This window comes from Pleurodeles waltl, chromosome 11 (assembly GCF_031143425.1).
Source record: "Pleurodeles waltl isolate 20211129_DDA chromosome 11, aPleWal1.hap1.20221129, whole genome shotgun sequence".
Taxonomy (NCBI): domain Eukaryota; kingdom Metazoa; phylum Chordata; class Amphibia; order Caudata; family Salamandridae; genus Pleurodeles; species Pleurodeles waltl.
In genome coordinates this window covers 169,046,668-169,068,423 of record NC_090450.1, presented here as the reverse complement: position 1 = coordinate 169,068,423, position 21,756 = coordinate 169,046,668, and the positions used below count along the sequence as shown (strand labels likewise).

The following is a 21,756-nucleotide window of genomic DNA, read 5'->3' as shown; positions in this document are numbered from 1 at the left end:
AGTAGAACTTAAGTTATGATTGTTTTAAAAATAAGCTGTAAACTGCTGCTTACAGGCCAAAAGCGTGACCACGGATGTCTGATTATGCTGTTCAGGGACAAAGTCAAAAGTTCAGGCCGACTGTGCGGAGTGCGGGATGGCTACAGAGCCCCCAATGGGCCCGCTGAACCAAAGGACATTAAATCCTGGTTGCAGAGCATTGTGTTGGTTTCTGAACCATACCGTTGGGGAGGTGCACCGATTTTCCCCACTCCTTCAAGGAGATTTATTGAAGTTCCTCACACAGAGATGGTGATGCAGCAGTGCTGAGGTGCAGTTGAGTTTGGGTTCAGGTTCCAGCTGTGTCGACATTGTGGCAATGCATTGATTCTGATGGGCGCAGAGGCTGCGATGCAGAATGTCAACAGCGATGTGCAAACTTTGCACCAAAGGTAGCGCTTTAGTGTCAGTTCTGAAAGTGATGCATCAATTCTGTCCACTCAACTGCATCAATGCATCAGTTCTGCCCATGCAGCAGGTGAGGCATCAGTTCCACTGAAGCAAACACCTTAAGTTCACTTCCAAAGGCCCAGGCCTGGGGTGGCACGACTTAACAGGACAGACTCACAAATGACAAAGTCCAGGTGCAGGAGCAGGGTGATCTGGAAGTCTGTTATGTCCCTGAGACATCAGATCATTAGGCCAGTTGACTAGCCCTTGAAGTTACTTTGAGTTCTAGATTGGACAAATGCAGTTCTAGTTCTTCTCACTCTCCGGCACGAGGGCAGCAGGCACAGGTCAGCACAGCAAAGCAGGAGACCAGCAAACAGCAGTCCAGCAGAGTGGCAGGCTTCCAGAAGCACAGCAGCCCTTATTCCTGGCAGAGTATCCACAGGTCCACAAGTGTACTGAGGGAGTGGTGTCTGAGGTCCTGTATTTTTACTTTGGTGCCCTGGTTCTGGAAGGTGGGAAAAGCTTCTAGACAGTGGCTTTAATGTGTAAGTAATTCCCTTCCTCCCTTGCCCTGGCTCCAAGATGGCTGAAGTGACAATACAGAGTTGTTAAGCCCTTTGTGTGTGGACCGGACACAGCCTATTCAGGTGCAAGTGGGCTTTGCTTGGCTCCACCCCTCTTAAAGTAAATTCATAGCCCATTAAGGCACATCTAATACCACAATTGTGTAACTGCCTGGGAGGAATACACAAAACCCAACTGCAACTACACCCAATCATGTGACCAGAGACAGGCTGTAGGCACCAAATGACTATTTAGCATATTAGGATTTTAAATTGTGATTCCAGAGACACCAAACATAAAAAGTCCATCTCTTCCAGTTTGTGAATTACACTTATAAGATGTAATAAGGCAATTGCAATGTTAACCTATCGGAGAGATAGGCCATGCAGTAGTGAAACATTATTTTAAGAGTTTTTCACCACCAGTAGATGTAAAACATAAACGTGCATGTCCAACTTTTTGGGGCTCCTTAGGGCCTACATTAGGGGTGACATATGTATTAAAAATAAGGGTTTGGGCCTGGAAAAAGGTTTACTTTGCCATGCTGAAATGACATTTTAAACCTGCACACAAAGGCTCTGAAATGGCAGGCTGAAGACGTGATTAAAGAGCTACTTAAGTTGTTGACACAATCAGTGCTGCCGGCCTACTAGCAGCATTTAATTTACAGGCCTTAGGTACATATAGTGCACTTTACTAGGGAGTTATAAGTAAATTAAATATGCCAATCGGGTATATGCCAGTGCTATCATGTTTTAAGTAGAGGGCACATGCACTTTAGCACTATTTAGCAGTGCAGTGGGAAAGTGCCCATAGTCCCACAGCCAACAAAAACGAACTCAGCAAAAAGGGGAGAAGGAAGGCAAAAGTCTGGGGATGAAACTGCAGAAAGTGCCATTTCCAACCCACATATCACATTATTCTGAATGTAATTGTTTTATTTGTAGTGAAGACATAATAGTCCTTTGGGTAGCCTTCCCCCCTTCGTCTGTGTTGCTATTTTCCACTCGCTCCTCACCACCGTCTGTCCATGTGAGTTTGCCACCCTCCATCCCTTCCTCTGTCCTTGTGGCTTTTGACTGTCTCTCTAGCTCCATCTGTTACTGCTTCAAACATGCCACACCACAGCTGAGTAAGTTTATTTTTTAAGTGGTAATGTCACATACATTTTTTTCTACTTTTGTTGTTTTAGTTGTATTGCAGACATCATATTCCTTTGAGTTGTCTTCCATCCCTCCTGCCATCCATGTTGCTTATACCTGATCCATCCCTTTAAACCTGTATTTTTTTAGCCCTCTCTCTATATCATACCATATCAAACCACACCAGACCATAAAATACTATACAATGACAGGCCATACCATACCATACCATATTATACAACAGGCCATACCATACCATAATATACAATAGCAGACCATACCATACCATGCAATTCAATGGCAGCCCATAGCATACCATAATATACAAAGAGAGGCCATACCATACCATACTACATAATGATGTCATACCATACCATAGCACTCTAGATAATGATAAGCCATGCCATACCATACCATACATGACAGGTCATTCCATACTAAACAATAAAATAACAGACAATATCATTGTATACCATACAAACCATACCATACCATACTATACAATGACATGCCATGCCAAACGAAAAGTGCATGTGACTTAAATTTTTATTACTTGTTTTAGTTGTATTGCAGAAATGACATTTCTTTGTGTTTCCTTCTCTCCCTCCGTCCAACTCTGTTTCCTTTACCCCTCCCTCCTACTGTCCATATGTGTGCCTTTGTCACCATCCATCCCACCCTCATTCCCTCTGTCTGTTTGACCCCCTTCTCTGTATCTCATTTTTTGCTACTACTTCAAACAAGCTACACTATACTTGAGAAAGTTTATTTTCAGAGTGTGCGTCACTCACATTTGTTTTACTTTTGTTGTTTTAGTTGTATTGCAGAAATTATATTCCTTCATGTTGCTTTTTCTTCCACTGAGTTGCCTTTACCAACTCCCTCTGTGACACCCTCGGTCCCTGTAACTTTGCCCTTCCCCTGACACCTTCCTTCCATTCGTCCATGATACATTTGCACCCCCACCTTCCATCCTGGTGGCTTCTGACCCCTTTCTCTGTACCTCTGTCTTTTCTACTGCTTCAAACAAGCTACACCATGCTTGAAAATGTTTATTTTCAGGGTGCCCATCTCATTTATATTTTCTGACTTTTTTTAGGTCTATTACAGACGTGTTATTCATTCATGTTGCCTTCTCTCCCTCCATCCACCCATGTTGCCCTTACCCACTTCTTCTCACCCTCCACCTGTGTGCCTTTGCCCTCCGCCCTCTCATCCTTCGTTTCTGTGGCTTTTGACTCCACTCACTATTATCATACCATACTATACTATGACAAAGACAAGACATACCATACCATGCTTTACAGTGACAGGCCACCGATATCATAATATACAATGGCATGCGACACCAAACCACCACATACCATGCCATACAATGACAGCCTGTACCATGCCCAAGGCCATTGGAATTATGCAGCAAGACAGGACCAAATTATGCAGCAGGGTTGAGTAAATTATGCAACAAGAAAAGGCAAATTATGTGGCATAATGCAGCGCTTTTTGTGCTAGTATTGCTCCATTAGTTCATCGTTTCTAAACTTCGTAGCACTGTCTGGGCAGTGGCTGCACCTCATTATTCGCAGTTTAACACCCAAATATGGCAAAAAGCAACAGAAATGTGACTAGTCAAAATTTGTAAAGGGCTTGTGTCACTTCAAAGCAACAAGTGTTGCTACATTTTTAGGAACTTTTGAACCGTTTGAGCTAAAAAACAATTTTTTTGTTGAAATCTGCAGATTGTGTGGCAAATGATGGATTATATGGCAACTGCAGCACATCTCTAATAATGCAAAAATTGCAGCGGCCGCACAATCTCATAACTCCAGTGGCCCTGACCATACCATACAATACCATTCAACAGGCTGTACCATACCATAGGTTACCATACCAATACCATATCATAAAAGCCATACCACACCATACAATACGATGGCTAGCTATACCATATTATGCTTTACTACACAATGACAGACCAAGCCATGCTAAACCATACCATACATTACAGTGACTTTCAGCCTCACTGTTATACAACATGGCTAAACAAAACATAGACAAGGCCGATGGATCGTGGTCAGCCGAGACCTATTGGCTTTGCCAGCGGTTGTTCCATCCATGATAGGAAGAGGCGAAACTGTTTTGCTGTTCCAGTCTGTGCCTGCCCTGGACTGGAAAAGGGGAGAAACTACTTTCTGGCTATTTAGGAGAGTAAGGAAAGAGACATTCTTGTGCCACCCCCCACAGTCAGGGGCTGGTCATTGTAACTCACCTAATTGTAATTACATTGTGTTAATTACCATGGCTGTTCAAACAGTGCACTTCAAAGAAACTTTCCAAGCAGCGGAGCTGAAGTGTGATGCCTTTCCGCTAAAAGGACCCTGCCGCGAGGCGCTGTTCAGACCCTTCTCCTATGTGGAAGGTGCGTTGATGTGCACTTTCAGGGGTCTGGGCAATGTATTTACAGTAATGCTCTTGGCATTACAGCAAATACATTTGCTAAAGCCTGATTTTTCTTCTAAAAAGCACTTGTTTTTTTTTTTAGCGCACAGATCAGTAGATCACACCCAATTGCGCTCCGCAGGAAGGAAACATCGGCAGAATCACCACCTTTCATTTTCCATGTAGGAAATTCACCCACCTCTGCTGAAATGAAGCGGCGAATTGCATGTGGCCATGTTGATGTTCCGGGGCCACATTACCATTTGTCTCAGGAGCGCATTGAGTATTTATAACCAATTTTTCGCTTCCTCGAAACTTTCCTACTACAGAAGGAGCAACGGATGCTTTCGCGGGCCCTCCTGCAATACATTGTGAGCGCGCGCATTTCACACACAGGCACTGTGAATGTGTCGGTCATTTGTTTGCATGACGCCATCACCGGATATAAATGGGGGGTCGCCATTGTCCATGTACCAGCACTATATTACACACTTGGCTAGAGCCCAAAAAGGACCTTGGGGGATGCACTAATTGCATGCTGGCTGACAGGTGCACAGTGCATGTGTGCCCTGAGTTCGGCATCTTGAATGAGTGCATGGAGGATCCAAACACCCCCCCCCCCATCCCCTTGCGCCCTCCCCTCCCTGCATACCCATTCCCTAGACACGCCTCAGTGAGATGCAGTGGCAGATTGAAGTTCTCTGTGGGATGTCTCGAGGCACCCTCCAGAGGCAGAGCGAAACCCATATATGTAAACCTTGTGCCTACTTATGCAATCCTGAACCAGATGTGTATTCTAGCGTACAACAATTACGGAACTGTCTACAGAAAAGCGAATTTACTCAAACAGTGATTTTTTTTTATATAAGACGAAATTCCGCTCATAATTGTAACAAAGGCACATAACAAGTACATCATTATGGTGTTTTTTACAAGACTCAGCTTCAACCATTTTACCCATAAAATAGCTTCTTTATGCTCAGTTCTGGAGCACGTTAAATAAAAAAAGATCCATTGAATTTATGTAAAATTGCGCTAATGCACAACCAAATAAGGTAAAAAAGTGTTTCTGTCTTTAATGGTCCCTTGTATTGTCGTGCACTTTGCTTACATTTACATCATGAATTCTAAAACAAAGTATAGCCAGCGTATACAAAAAATACAAATTCCTAAGTTTACTCCCAAAGCAGCGCAACAGAAAGCATCCTTTTTAAAAGTAAATGAGATAAAGAACAGGTTACAATACAAAAAGAGGAAACACAGCCTATTTTTACCATGTGCACTTTAAGTTAACAAAAAGGCAGCTAATTATAATATCACGCTGTCACATGTTTACATGTTATCAGCAAAAATACAACTAAAAGATGCGCGGACCGATAATTTAACACTCTACCTACCTCAGAGCTGTAAATCAAGATTCTTCGTCTTCGCAGGTCGAGCACATCTTCGGCAGCCCACTTTCAGCAGAATAGGGTCTGAAAGACGACTGTAGTGCTGTCCCCGCCGGTTACCCAGCATGCCTCTTAATGAGTTCCCGCGGTCTGCCGCGTGCCCATTAGTTGCGTTCATTAATTTATCATTGGATGATGCTAAAAGCTGTTTCCTGAGGCGGTTCTTCTACACCTGGGGATGCACGCGAGCACGTTAGTGTGTTCAGACTGGCTAGTTGGAATTGAAGCAAGGGCGTAGCTTTTTTTTGGAGGGGGGGGGGGCGCTACCCTGTAATAAACGAATTTTCAGATAAATAGTCGGGAATGGCGTGATGTCTGCAGATTTCACCAATAACGTTTACATACATTCAGACAGAACACACACACTTTCCCTTCACAGTATTTGAAGTCCTCAAAAATATTAGTCATTTTACAAAATATTGTGTTTTCCCTCACTTAGTACCCCTACCAATCCGCATGCCTTTCTCTTTCTACTGCCCCTTAGGCCCCCTAGGGTGACCACCCGTCCGTAAATTTCACGGACTCTCTGTAATTTCGCCCTGCTGTCAGTTGCCCGTGATGAAAGCTTTAACAGACTGCATTTGTCTGTAATTTTAGCCTTTCACCTAAAGGGCAACAGAGGCAGGACGAAATTATGGGCAGAGGAGTTTCCCCAGCTGGGCTGGAAGGCAGGGGTTCTCCTGTGCTCTGAGAGAGGGAGGGGCAGACAGATAAGAAAAGGCCTTTTTGCCAGGGGGTCTCCTTCCCTAAAGACATGCAAATGTGGGCAACTGGTAAATCTGCAAATACAAAGGGTCTTGAAAACCTTCATTGACTTTACTAAAAGGAGTCACTTGAAGTTTTCTGGTGGCAAAGATATTTCTTTCAGAGAGGCATTGTAATGGTGTTCCAAGGTGAGCTGTGGAGTGTGTGGTTTTAATCTAGTGTTATAATTTTTTTAGCACTAGGTATAAACTGTATATTATTCAAATCTGTATTTGAGAAGCACTTTTTTTTAATTTAACCAAAATGTATTTGCGCATTTTGTAGCAGCCTTTATTATGATGCAATTGTATTTTTTTACAGTTCTTTCAGGTACTTCGGTACTCATAGTACTAACAAACATTGGCAAAGCAATAGGTCTCATCTACGAAAGAGTTATTGGCTTTGTTAATGTGTTTTAGCCATTAGCCATGTTATACACCAGAGTAGCTGCTGTTCAGCATGGCTTAAAGCTAGTGGCATAGTGGTGTGGAGTGGGGTAGAGTAGCATAGGAGCAGTGGCGTAGAGCCCAGTGGTGCAAAGTACAGTGCAGTAGGGTACAGTGCAGTTGTTTAGAGTGCGTTAGCGTAGAGAGCAGTGGTTTAGAGTGCAGTGGCATGGGACAGAGTAGAGTGGCATAGAGTGCAGTGGAGTAGAGTGGCATACAATAGAGTGGCAGAGAGAGCAGTAGTGTAGAGTGGTGCAGTGGCATAGATTGCAGAGTAGACTCACATTGCAGGGAGTGCAGTGGTGTAGTGTAGAGTGGTGCAGAGTAGGGCAAAGTGCTGTAGAGTGGAGTGATGCAGAGTAGAGTGGCATAGTGTGCAGTGGCATAGAATGCAGTAGTACATAGTCCTTTGGTGTATAGTACGGTGGTGGAGAGTGCAACACTGCAGAGTAGTGTGTCAGTGCAGTGATGTTGTGTGGAGTAGAGTGGCACAGAGCAGTGGCGTAGAGTACAGTGGTACAGAGTAGAGGGCAGTGGTGTACAGTGCAGTTGTTTAGAGTGCATTGGCGCAGAGTGCAGTGGCATAGAGTGGCATGGGGTAGAGTTACATAGAGTGCAGTGGAGTAGAGTGGCATACAATAGAGTAGCAGAGAGTGCAGTAATGCAGAGTGATGCAGTGTCATAGAGTGCAGAGTAGACTCATGTGGCATAGAGTGTAGTGGTGTAGAGTGGTGCAGAGTGGAGTATTGTAGAGTGGTGTAGAGTAGAGTATAGTGCCTAGAGTGCAGTGGATAGAGTAGAGTGTTGTAGAGTGCAGAGTTGCAGAGTAGAGTGTCAGTGAAGTGGTGTAGAGTGGTACAGAGAACAGTGGCATAGAGTACAGTGGTGCAGAGTAAAGGGCAGTGCAGTTGTTTAGAGTGCACTGGTGTAGAGTGCAGTTGCATAGAGTGGCATTGGGCAGAGTAGAGTGGCATAGAATGCAGTGGAATAGAGTATATTGGTGCAAAATGCAGTAGTACAAAGCAGAGTGGTGTAGAGTATAGTGGCGGCCAGAGCAGTGTTGCAGAGTGTCAGCTTGCAGTGGTGTAGAGTGCATTGAACTAGAGTGCAGTGGTCAGAGTGGTATAGAGTACAGTGGCGTAGAATAGATTGTTTCAGAGTAGAGTGCAGTTGCATAGAGTGGAGAGGTGCAGGGTAGAGTGCAGTGGCATAGAATGCAGTGGCACAGAGTGCAGTGGCATAAAGTAGATTATTTCACAGTAGAGTGAGGTGGCTTAGAGTGGAGAACTGCAGGTTTTAGTGGAGTTGCATAAAGTTGCATAGAGTGTGATGGCATAGAGTAAAGTAGTGTAGAGTGCTGTGGCATAGAGTGCAGAGGTGCAGAGTAGATTAAGATGATGTGCGGTGTATTGATGTAGAGTGCAGGGGCATATAGTTGAGTGTTACAGAGTAAAGTGCATTAGCATAGAGTGTATTAGCTTAGAGTGCAGTGGCGTACAGTGCAACGTTGCAGAGTGGCAGAGAGTGGAGTTGTGCGGATTAGATTGGTGTTGCCTAGACTGGAGTGGTATGGCGTGCAGACGAGCAGAGCGCAGTGGTGTAGAGAGACGTAAAGTGCAGTGGCTTAGAGTAGAGTAGTACAGAGTAGAGTAGAGAGGCATAGTGTGAAGTAGCATAGAGAGCAGTGGCATAATGTGGAGTGGTTCCGAATGGAGAAGAGTGCAGTGGCATGGAGTGGTGTAAAGTGGAGTGATACAGAGTAGGGTGCAGTGGTGTGGAGTGGTGCAGAGCAGAGTGGAGTGGAGCATGCATGGTGTGGTAACACACTGCCATTACAGACAACACATTTTTGATTGGAATGACCATTACATTTGCACAGATATACAGTTTTTCAAATCAAACTATATTGTGCACAGGCGATGATGTGTGGAAATTGCATCACCTAATGCAATGATTTGTTTTAATCAAGTAAAGGTATTTGTTTCCAGCACAGTTCAGAATTAACAAAAATGTGCTTGATTTGTACTTCTAATTCTGATATATTCTGAAGTCTATTTAAATGTTGTCATGTGATAGAAAAAACTGTTTCCTAACCCCAGTATCCAGCAAGATTGTTGCATAAATCCTCTCACTTTGAAGTCAGAGAAAGGAAAGTAAACACTAAGTTCCCACTGAAGACAGAGCCTGACATTTGACTTTGTTCTTTGAATGCACAGCAAATATGATAAAATAAGAACAAGATTTACAGGCCTGTTTACAGAAAGGGAGCACTCGGCAGGATACTGTAAATAAGGTTTTGGCAAGGGAAGGGACAAATTCAAGCTGCATAGCCTAAAACAAATAAAGCCAGCAAATTGAAAGCAACAAATTGTGAGTTACAAACCACAAGACCAATGGCAAGCAACGGGCAGAATGCATTCACAAGGCAGCACTATGAATTTACTTAAAGTGACAGCTGTGGGATACTTTGTGGGGAAAGTCCAGTATTTTAGTCCATATCTTGCAGATGTTTGGCTACATCAATCACCCAGGTAGTATGACAAGAAGACTTGGAGTGGTTTCCATGTTGCAGGATAGGTCTGTACACCCATTCCATCAGTTTGCCACCATTTCCTATGGTACAGAGCTTCTGGCACACCTCTTGTAGGGTTAGTGCTAGGTAGCAGACATGAAATAGGGCATTTAAAGATTATTTAAGGTGGTTGTAAGTAAGGAGTTGACCGGGGTGAAGATGGTAGTCTGCCACAAGGGTTTGGGAATTTAGTAGCTCACTGTTCAGAAAGAAAGTCCCCAATTTTAAGACACCTGCAACATGCCACTGATGGAGTTGCTCTGAGCACAGCCATCCTGTGCGAGTGGGAAGGCTTAGAAAGGTAGTGCAGGAGCATAGGGTTTCTTCGTGTCTGTGAGTTTACAGGTTCTGGCAAGAGAAAGCCATGCATGATAACCCCGGATGGTGATCCATAGAATGGTCAGTAGGAAACGATGAGCAGTGTATTAAGCCTTCCTTAAAAGTATTTGTGGTAAACCCCATCTCATGCAGGGAGGTGGGCAGAAAGCCAGTGAGCCACCCATTGGACATCTGCAGCTGAATACAAGCATTCTAAGTCCAGAAGATCTAATCCACCAGCAGTCACAGTTAGTTTTAGAGTGGAAAAATCAGATGTGTGGACTGTCTGAAGAAGGAATGAAGGACGAGCAGGGTAAGGTTTGAAAAATAATACTATCATTGGGGTAGCACACCATCTTCGCTAGTGCCACATGGCCTCTACAGAAAACAGAAGAGAAGACCAAAAAGCGAACTGGGCTTGGAGGGACCGTTCGCTCTGCTGAGATTTTCATCCTGGAAATCAGTGTAAGAATGGTAGATATTAATCACTAGGTATCAAAAGGTAACTGGTTCCCAGTTCAATCTGAGATCTAATTGTGTATGAAGGCGAAAACAGTGCCATATGTTAAAGAAACACTAATTAAATTTAAAAATTCATAAATTTTGTTTGTGCAATTTACATCCCAAATATTTAGAAGATTCTATGTGTACTTGCCACTTAGGGATAACCCAGATCTCTAGTTTGGCTTTTGCTCAATTTCAAAACCATATAAAGACATGGACTAAGCGGGCAATTGCCTTGCACAACCTTTTAAGGGGTCTGGCCCCTGCTCGCCCTTCACAAGCACTAACAGCGAACCATTGCACCAGAAGAGTTTGCCAAGGTGGATGGGTGTTGATTGTTCAACCACTTGACAGTGCCCCTTCTGTTTCGCTCCTGTGTGCAGACAACTCCTCAGGTACCCAATACCTTCAAATAGTCTTGGTGGACCCATTTTGTCTGATTTTAGGAATTGTCCCACCTTGTTTTAATCTTCTTTATTTATCCAGTTGTTAGCAACAACCCTTGAATTACTTGCCGTGGATCTCCCATTTGATCTCGATTTCATCCTACTCTTTATTATATTTGATTGGTAGTCCAGGCTCCCATTTCTGAGATAAATGTAGAGTCCCAAACATACACTCTAGTGCAGTGAGACTACAGACAGGTTATGGGTACATCACATCCTGTCATTAGGTGTGAGACTGTCACCCACACCATCTGCCCTGCCTCTTTAAAAAAAACTAGGTTGAAAGTCCATGGGCGGTTGGGGTAAGCCAGATGTTTTTGTTCAATTTGTTTAAACTAGCATAAGGTTAATTACCTTAATGTTTCCCAAACTGTTTGCCAGGGGTTTTGAAATGTTCCGAAACATAATAAAAATGTTGCTGTTACTTTCTCTTCAGGAAAGATCGGGTAGATTTGGTTAGGGGTGATGGCCTTGCCGTGAAGGGCATTAATTTACTACTGAACAAGGACGTAATGTGACACCTGAATGTAGCACACCAGGAGGCAATCACAAAAGGTCCACAGTGAATAAATAGTGCTACGTTAAAAAAGAGTAAATAAATGCACTGACAACATAGTGAGGCATGGCCTCTCTTGCGTGTGTCTGTAAAACTGATGTTTGTTCTTGAATTTTTGTCCTGAATTTTGACCCTTTGTCCTGAATTTTTGTCCTGAATTTTGACCCTTTGTCCTGAATTTTTTACAGTCCTGTCCAGAATTTGCCTCAGTACCAGGTGGTCACCCTATTGTCATATAATGTATTTAAACATTATGGGCCTGATTCTAACTTTGGAGGACGGTGTTAAACCGTCCCAAAAGTGGTGGATATACCAACTACCGTATTACGAGTCCATTATATCCTATGGAACTCGTAATACGGTAGGTGGTATATCCGCCACTTTTGGGACGGTTTAACACCGTCCTCCAAAGTTAGAATCAGGCCCTATATGACAGCTTGATTGCAGGAAAATCTGAATCTCGCCCCTCCATCTTACTGACCAAGCTACGCCCCTGATTTGAAGGATACAGGTCAGGCAGTCTTGTAAGACGACATCGGAGCTACATCTTTGTTACCCCATGAGCAGAGCGCCAAATTACAGAGAGTAAATATTGTATGAACGTGCGGTGCGAAACACAGCATAGGAATCACTGTTGCAGCCAGGAACAAAACTGTACTTGGACCCACATAAAATACATAAATAAATACTTCATGGGAAAGCCCGAGCGTCTTTTCAAAGTTCATGGCACCTAACCGTGGGTGGGGGATAGGTAGGTAACAATGGGAAGTGTGACACTTAGCAAAGGTCGGACATCTGCACGCAGGATCCTTCCCCAGCCAGGGCGAGATTAAGTAAAGTTACACACTTCAGGGTCTAGGCCTCAACTGATATTAAAGTAACGGGGCCTAATTTAACTTAGGGTTTTAACAACTATGCCACATGGAATGACGACACGGGAAATAATGTCTCTCCGGAAAGGTCACAACACTTATATCCTTCGCTCAGCAAACAATGGACCTATATTATAGCGAAATCTGTTATCCCAAATTAAGGGAATGCAGAATTTGCTACATATACGGCGCTATGCTCAATTATATTTCAAAGTCGTCTAGCTGGCATTGGAAATTAATCAAGACAACGGTATTTATGTTTGAGACAGCGCAGTGAAAACGTGACATGATGCACGAGGTTTTTGATCGTGTTCTGCTTTCTATAGAGCTCCCGCGTGGCCGCCTGAGTGACTGCTGCACACAACAGAAGCTAAACATAGCAACAAAACATGAAAAGAACATTTACGGCTTCCTTTAAATAAATTGCACGCTTCACGCATATAAAATGGAAAGTACGTAGAAAATAATTGACTCAAAGGGACAATATTTTTTAAGAAACTGGTGGTATTCGGTAGTTCCTCTGTCAGTAGTTTTGCCGAGGAGCTAAGCCATGTTGGATATTGTTTGTAAGTGATAATTGCTTGGTGCTACATTTAAGTTCTTCTTTTAGTTTTTATACCAAAGACAACGGCACGTTTCAGTAATTCTCATCGTATTAAACAAAGAATGTGTAAATGCTGAAGTTACAAAAAAACGACCTCCGCCCTGGCTCACTATCGGAAATAAAGAGCAGGACAGGGGTGAAGACGTCCGGGGAAGCCCAAGTGTAGGGAAGTTAGTATACACTGACTTCTTATAGGATCTTTCTCTTGTTTTTGGGGACTCCGATACAGCCCTTGTCAGATCTAGGGCAAACTGTGTTGTTCTTTAAATTCAGTGAATGGGTGCAGTCCAAGTGTTAGACTTTTCATCCTTGGGGTGGTCTCCCTTAACTTTTAGTCTGTTTCCCAGGTTGTTGATGTGTGCTGGACTTTGATTTTGCTGTTTTTGTTACTCTGGGCACTTTACCACTGCTAACCAGTGCTAAAGTGCAAGTGCTCCTTTACAAAATGTGTATGTAATTGGTTTATCCATGATTGGCATATTTGATTTACTATTAAGTCCCTAGTAAAGTGCACTAGAGGTGCCCAGGGCATGCAAATCAAATGCTACTAGTGGGCCTGCAGCACTGGTTGTGCCACCCACATAAGTAGCTCTGTAATCATGTCTCAGTCCTGCCACTGCAGTGTCTGTGTTTACAGTTTTAACTGTAAATTCGACATGGCAAGTGTACCCACTTGCCAGGCCTAAACTTTCCCTTTTCTTACATGTAAGACACCACTAAGGTAGGCCCTAGGTAGCCCCAAGGGTAGGGTGTAGTGTATTGTTAAGGTAGGACATATAGGCCCTCATTCTGACCTTGGCGGTCTTTTCGCAAGACCGCTGAGTTACCGCCGCGGTGAAGACCGCCGACCGCGGCGGTGTGCCGCTGTGCGCATTCTGACCGCTGGGAGCGTTCCGCCGGAAAACCGCCAGCAGCCACACTGGCGGTCGGCGGGAAAGTGGAGACTGGTCAACCTCCACCGCCACGCCAGCAGAACACCGCCCACAGAATTACGACCCACATTTCTGTGTGGCGGTCTTCTGTTGGCGGTCTTCTGTTGGCGGTCACGTCCCTATGGCTCCCGTCGCCTCCCGGAGGACCAACGCACAAGGTAAGTTGATCGTCCGTGAGGGGAGGGGGTGGGGGGGTGTTGTGTGATGTGGGCGTGCATGGGGGTGTGCGTGTGAGTGTGTAGAGGGGGTGTGTGAGTGCGTGTATGCAGGCGGGGGGTGCTGCTGTGTCTATGGGTAATGTGTGCTGTTCGGCAGGTGCGCATGTCGGCATGTATGTGTGCGGGTATGTGTCCCCGTTGTGTATGTGTGTGTAGGGGGTGTGTATATGTGCATGTTGGGGGTGTGTGCATGTCGGGGTACATGTATGTGCATGTCGGGGTGGGGGTGGGGAGGGGGTTCGTACCACCTCTGGGGGGTGGCAGGGGGGTGGAGGGTGTGGGGGGAGGACTCGGGTGGGTAGTGGGGGGTGGGGGAGACCCCTATCAGTGCCAGGGAAGGAATTCCCTGGCCCCGATAGTGCTTACCGCCATGGTTCGCACGGCGGTTCCCGCCCGCAAGAAACCGCGGCGGTAGGCAGGGTCATAATACCCTTGGCGGTCTTGGGACGACCGCCGGGCCGGAGTGCGCAAACTCCAGCCCCGCGGTCATGACCGCCGCGGCGGTCGGAGTGGAGAAGTAGCGGTCGGCCGCGGCGGGGACCGCCGCGGTCAGAATGCCATTTTTAATACCGCCGGTCTGTTCGCGGTCCGACCGCCGTCTCTCCGCCGACCGCCAGGGTCAGAATGAGGGCCATAGTAATGCGTTTTATATGTCTTAACAATGAAATATTACTAAATTTGTTTTTCACTGTTGCAAGGCCTGTCCCTCTCATAGGTTAATATGGGGGCTACTTTTAAATACGATTAAAGTGTAGATTCCCTTTGGGAGCGGATGGACATGTGGAATTTGGGGTCTCTGAGCTCAAAATTAAAAAATACATCTTTTAGTAAAGTTGATTTTGAGATTGTGTGTTTGAAAATGCCACTTTAGGACAGTGAGTATTTTCTTGCCTATACCATTTCTGCGACTCTGCCTGTTTCTGCATTCCCTGTCTAGGTCAGTTTGACAGTTGGGCTGGTTGCACCTCACACTAGACAGTGACATACAAGGAGCTGGGGTGTAGTCTGCATTTCCTGATGAGCCGTCTGTGCTAGGAGGGAGGGGAGTGGTGGTCACTTACACCTGAAAGGGCAGTGCCTGTCCTCACACAATGCAGTCTCCAATCCCCTGGTGAGAGTCTGGGGCCTGGCCTGGGGAAGGCAGGATTTCACATTCACGACAGACTTTGCTTTGTAGCAGGCCTACTTCGAAGGAGAAATTGGGTATAAGAAGGGCATCCAAAACTACAGACTTTAGAACACTTCTGGAAACCAAGAGGAACCTCTGCCTGGAGAAGAGCTGAAGAGCAGAGGAAGAAGAGCTGCCCTGCCTGTGAATGTGCTTTGTGGAACTATCCTGCAGTTGCTGCTTCTGCCAGAGTAAGAGGGCAAAGACTGGACTTTGTGTTGCCTTCCTTTTTGTGAAGATCTCCAAGGGCTTGATTTAGAGCTTGCCTCCTGTTGTTGGAAGTCTCAGGGACAGCAAATAATTCTCTCTGCCAGCACCTGGAGTCTCTGGAGAGACTCCTACTGTGCCAAGTGGTGCCCATCCAGTTCCTGGGACCCTGAAAGGAGAAGCTGGCAGCCTAAGAGGAAGAAATCCACGCACAGGACGCCGTGTGGTGAAAAGATCGACGCAACTCCGATCAGCTGCTGAAAAATCAACGTGCTGCCGGCTTCACGGCTGAAAATCGACACTTGCCTGCAACATGTCCAAAGAATCGACACACAAAACTGGGGAAATGACGCACAGCATCGCTGACGGAGGCTGGTGAGATCACAACCCGGGCTGCATGGTTTTCGGATAATCGTGCGGCTAGATTTCCGATGCAAGCACTGCTGGGCGTGTAAAAACAATGCAAGGCCTGCCCGGACACGAGAGTGCTGACCGGATCGCTGCGTCGCTCTCCTGTGGATAGAAAAAAATGACGCGCCCGACCCGCCGAAAGGAGGAACGACGCAAGGTCTCGCTTGTGAGTGAAATCCACGCATGACAAGCCCTTTTTTATGCTCATTCACCCGTGCAAGGTTATTTTTGACGCACCCAAGGTACATTTTCACGCTAACAGTGTTAGTGTGTGTTTAAAACTACATGAAAGCTCTTTCTGCTTTTTAACTGATAACTTGACTTGTGTATTGTGAATTTTTGTCATTTCGGTCTTGTTTTGTTTAGATAAATATTTCCTATTTTCCTAAACTTGTGTTGCATAATTTTGTAGTGTTTTCATTATGTTACTGTGTGTGTTGGTACAAACACTTTACACGTAGCACTCTGAAGTTAAGCCTACTGCTCGTGCCAAGCTACCAAGGGGGTAAGCAGGGGTTATCTGAGGGTGACTCTCTTTTACCCTGACTAGAGTGAGGGTCCTTGCTTGGACAGGGGGTAACCTGACTGCCAACCAAAGACCCCATTTCTAACATCCGCTCACACGGAAACACCTTTCTTTGCCATGTTACCGTCCCTGTTACCAGCACTCTGTGGGGGCCATTGTGTAACCTTCGAATATTTGGCGAGTGGAAGAATGAAATCTCAGGCGCAGCCCTACTCCTTGCAAACACAAGATAAACAGAGATGCTTTTGAGAGGCCAGGGTTTGTTTACAAGGTAAACACGAGGGAGGAGTTTTGACATAGATGGTGTTGTAAATGCCAGTAAGGAGAAATGCAAACAACTGCAGTGAAGCGTGATCTAAATCCACCGGAAAGCAATGCCAAAGCCTATTATGCACCTTTGATGGAGGTCAAGAAGGAACACAAACGGAAATGGAAACTCTTGCGGAACCAGTTACTAACTCACAAAGCTGACTAATATTTCCATTAATGCACCTTAACTTACCAGTTTGGTATCTTTTTCAAACTCAAGGTTATCATGGGTGACTAATTTAGAAAGTGTGAGACGAGTACGTAAATATATATTGTTTTGACTAACAAATAGTAAACAAAGCAACTGCAAACTTTGGTAGAAACACAAAAGGCCTGGTTTGGAAATGGAAATAACCAGTCTAAAAAAAGGGATATTCAAATTTAAAATAGTTTTGATAATTTCAAATGTGTCTTTAGGTAGTATATTATGAACAAAAAAGACAAAACGTGACCTCTGCCACCTGGAGTCTCAATGTGGTAAAAATTATAAATGAGCAAAACAAAATCAAGTTTAGGGCTGAATTGGTGACATATAACTCTAAATTGACCAGTGCCAAAACTGATTACTATTCTAACACAATTAGAGAGGCACGTAATAAACAGAAACAGGTTTTTGAGGTTGTGAAGAAGCTGACCAGCGGAAAGAATCACTTTGATTACAATTGTGACTCAAGAGTTTTACAATAACCTTCATGAATTGTTTTTAGATAAAAAGAAAATAAATAAGTACTGCATGCATATTTCTATCACTGGAGTTGCTGAAACTTCTGATCAAAATACTTCTGTACTTTAATCCTTCCAAGTGACTGGTGAAGAGCAGCTGCAAGTCTTGATGTGATTTGACAATTGTTCTCTAGCTATTTTGAAATCGATGGCAATAGTAAAAAAACATAGCCCCCTCATAAATCTCCTGACAAATCCTTAACTCTGGGGACAGTTCAAACCTCGTTTTGAAATGCAGAAGTTAATCCCACTTTTAAAAAGTCTGTAATTTCTGTGGTGGATGATTTGAGAGGAGATGATGATCCGGGATTAGCCACAAAATTGGTACTGCTCAACTTGTCTGCTGTCATTGACATGGTCGACCATATGATATTAGTCAATTGTGTGGAGGCCAATTGCCTTCAAGGTCTAACCTAGAACCAAAGCAATTCATTATGACAGAGCGCACGCAGGCAGTTTTGCATTCACAGTATTCAGCTATGGGACTACGTATTCCCTCAGGGTTCTTCCATGTCCCAAAAAATAGTTAATTTATAGATTAAGCATTGGATCCAGGATCTAGCAGCTACAGGGTGCTGTCTCTCCAATAATGCAGACAATTCCTAATTGCTACATCACCTACATGGCACTATGGACACTCAGTTGGAATTGTAAATACTATGGGTTTCATTGAGAATTGTGTGGTAAAGCATAACTGGGCCCGTGTAGAGACTCCATTTTAGATTGCACATTTTTATTTAACCTTTCTTTCTAACGGTGGCCTTTTACACAGTTTTTCCCTCATGCCATAATGAGAATACACTGTATATGCAGCCTTTTCCTTGTAATTGTTGCTCCTATGCAGTCTGAACACCCTGTCCAAGGCTAGATACATGGAACATGCTGACTTTCAATCCTGATTGTCCATCGGTTAGAGCACAGTACTTGCAGACATATCATCATGTCAGTTTTCCACCCCTGACACTGCAATATGAACAGTGGTTTCATTATAAAAAACTGCCTCTGTGCTACATTTGGCAGAGGAGCACTTCTCCTGAGATTATCCTGGAATTCGGTATACTGTGACTGAGATGCAGACCTGCCAACTCTGACCTCTGTCCTGCAAGCACTACACCAAACAGGCATTCTGGCCTCCCGGTACATCTTACCCAGGCATAGTGGCTTAGGCTATCCCAATTGATCTGGCAGAGGGTACTCCCACTATTCTCTTGATAGTGTAGGTAGTAACAGATAGGAGTGTACCAATACAATATCATGGTTGACCTGTTTATCTTTTTTACCATTTTCGTAATGTTGGTTACCATGCTTTGTTTCATTTGACTAATAATCACAGCTCATGCTTTCTAAACAAGAATACAATTGTTGCAATACGTTTGAAAATACATTTTCGTATTTTTTTCTTGTGCCCTTTCTTGGGTACACAGAGTAACAATGAAAGGGTAGGTTGGTTTCCATGATTTTCTTGGGAATCTGAGTAGTCATGTTCAAGTTTGCAAACACCATCTGGTACCCTGGTAAGTTTAGGGGTTCAGATAGGGCAGTGTATGCTAGATAGAAATTGTGTCAACATTTCCTGATGGTATAGGCAGAATCAGTCCCTATATGCTGATGTATATATTGGCCAGATACACAGTTCTACTTAATTTGTAGGAACCGTATAACAATTGGAAGAACATTAACCACCTGAAATTAAATACAGGCAAAACTGAGATCATAGTTTTGAATAAGCTAAATCTTTGGAGTCATGTATACTGGCCCTCGGAGATGGGATCAGTTCCAGAGCCCAGGACATCCACCAAAAGCTTCAGAGTTCTCATAGACAGCACTCTTTCTGTGAAAGCACACGCACCATCTCTGGTATCAAAATGCATATTTCTGCTTAAGACATTAAGGAGCATAACATCCTTCTTAACTCTTGAGGCTACGAAAGGGATAACTATGGCTACCTTCCTGCCCAGACTAGCTGATGCCAATGCAATATATTCAGGACTAAATAATAACATCCTCCACAAACTACAAGTGGTCCAAAATTAAGCTGCTGTTTAGTTTTCACACTTATGTATGCATGTTACCTCGGTGTTTACACAACTACACTTGTTACTGATAAAACAGAAAACACAGTTGCAAACTTTTTGCGAGTTTTAGGCTCTATGGGAGGCTGCGCCCAACTTTGTAGTCAGGGGAATTAAAAATTACATTCAGTCACTAATGTTAAAACATGTGCATTTTAATTTCCTTATCATTACAGGGACTGCCATTATGGAATTCTCTTTCAGATCATCTCCATCACAGATCAAACCTTGAATTTTCTTAACACACTTGAACGTGTGGCACTTTAAGCAAGCCTATCACTACTCTGAACCTCTCCTCTGTGTCTACGTGAATATATTCTGGTGTCTAATAAGCATCAAGAAACCTTTGGTGAACGTTCATTGTACTAACTAGGCTTAACATAACATATCATACATTTGGTGGTACTAGTGCGTGAAATAGAGGGTTATATTCATTTAGGAAAGTAGAAGTACTTTCACTAATGAAAACTCATTTTAGATTTAGGCATTTGAATGTGTTGAGAGTTCTTAACTATTCGTCTTAAGAGTTGCTGTTTTCATGGAACATCTGGCACTTAGATGCTGATAACGCGTCCCAACATAGGTACTTTACTTACACAGGGACTCGTTTTAGGCCAATGAATCTATTGACCCTGATTGGAGACACCTTAAGACGAGATATCTCTTCTGCATTGCAGTCAATAAATCAATGACCCCATCAGTATTCACAATAACAAATTAATCAAATCAGTTAATATCATTAATAAAAATCATAACACACCATGACCTTTCAGCCATGAATAACCACACAACCTTTAGTAAGATTAAAGCTATTTATTCCCTATTTGTTACACTCTACTAACAAGTTCATTAGTCTCAATACCAACAAACACATTAACAAGGTAACAATATGGCAACTTGAATAAGACTTTATCAAAGCAAAGACCATGAACATTAGAACGAAGCACGACGTCAACATGAATCAACTTTAGCTGAGTATCATTAGCACGTTATTCAACAAAGCAAAGATTCAGTCATTTGTCTATTTGCACCCAATATTAGTGAATTCCTCAACTAACCTCTAATTAGCATCAGCATGTTAGCTTCATGCAAAAGAATTTAGTGACATGAATTTAGAAAACATCTAACTGTGGCCTTTGTCAAAAGACCAGTTGGTACATAGAAAGAAAAGGCAAACAGACAATTACAATTCATTTTCATATAGTTACCCTCCGTAATGGGTCAGCATACAGAGTCAGTCTTCATCCTCAGGACAGCAGTTGATTTGCCATGAGCCAGGATAGAACAGAAAAGTCTCAGCAAGGTAGGGTAAGAAGGAATTCTTCCCTCATAAGGAGGAGAAGTAAGTATCGTGCAAGGCAAAAAGTGAAGATGGTTTTAAGTATCAGAACAGCAAAGACTAAGACGGAATATCAGAGTAACAGCGAGAGTGTCCCTCTAATGGCTCAGTAAAGGCCCGTAATGGCTAGGTGATGGCTGGTTTCCTCTTGTGTTACGTCGTTAAATTGAATTTGCCAGACAAGTCTCTAATTTCAAATTGGTCATCAGTATCTCTGTCCAATAATCCGTTGATCACCTTACTAGAATTTTCACCTAAGACAGTTCTCATGCAGTTTATTGGTTCCTGCAATTGACGTCTTCAACGGGTAGAATATCAGGTAAGAAAAGTTACACTCCTCGCTCCAGTCAGTAGTTCCATTGTCTACCAGTTTAGGTGACCTTGTACCTGTTGCAAATTACACTGTTGCATTCGGCAAGAATGTCTCCTTGAGCAAGTCGGGTCTCATGAGAAAGAATTTATTACGGTTACACACACATTTCTATCTTCTGGAAAGGTGCAGTTTCATGCCCCTCAGGAAGACAGCACATTGCAGGCTAGAAAAAACACAGTTAATGTGAGACCAGGCAGCTAGGCCCAGACCCTCGCTAACTAAGGCCTAGTGATTAATTCAGCAAACCTTAATACAAAATTCATACTGCAAATACAGAAGCATACATGAGTACATTATTAATTCATTATTAGTTAGTGTCATTAATCATCATATACTTGGTGGCCACTCCCCGTGGGCACATTTCAAACGCGTACATTAGTACATTAAAGTA

General features: G+C 43.7%; 1 protein-coding gene across 4 annotated transcripts in view; it reads right to left on the bottom strand.

The window, feature by feature from the left end:
* The window catches only part of LOC138265539 (P2Y purinoceptor 12-like), a 393,379-nt gene that overhangs the window by 74,158 nt on the left and 297,465 nt on the right, over positions 1-21,756 (bottom strand). Inside the window, exon 1 of one of the 4 annotated variants that reach the window (XM_069213348.1) lies at positions 5,972-6,079. The exons of the other annotated variants lie outside the window; for them this stretch is intronic. The gene's annotated coding sequence lies outside the window, so the exon portion shown is untranslated. Of the gene's footprint in view, positions 1-5,971; positions 6,080-21,756 lie in introns of those variants that run through there. 4 annotated transcript variants of the gene reach the window in all.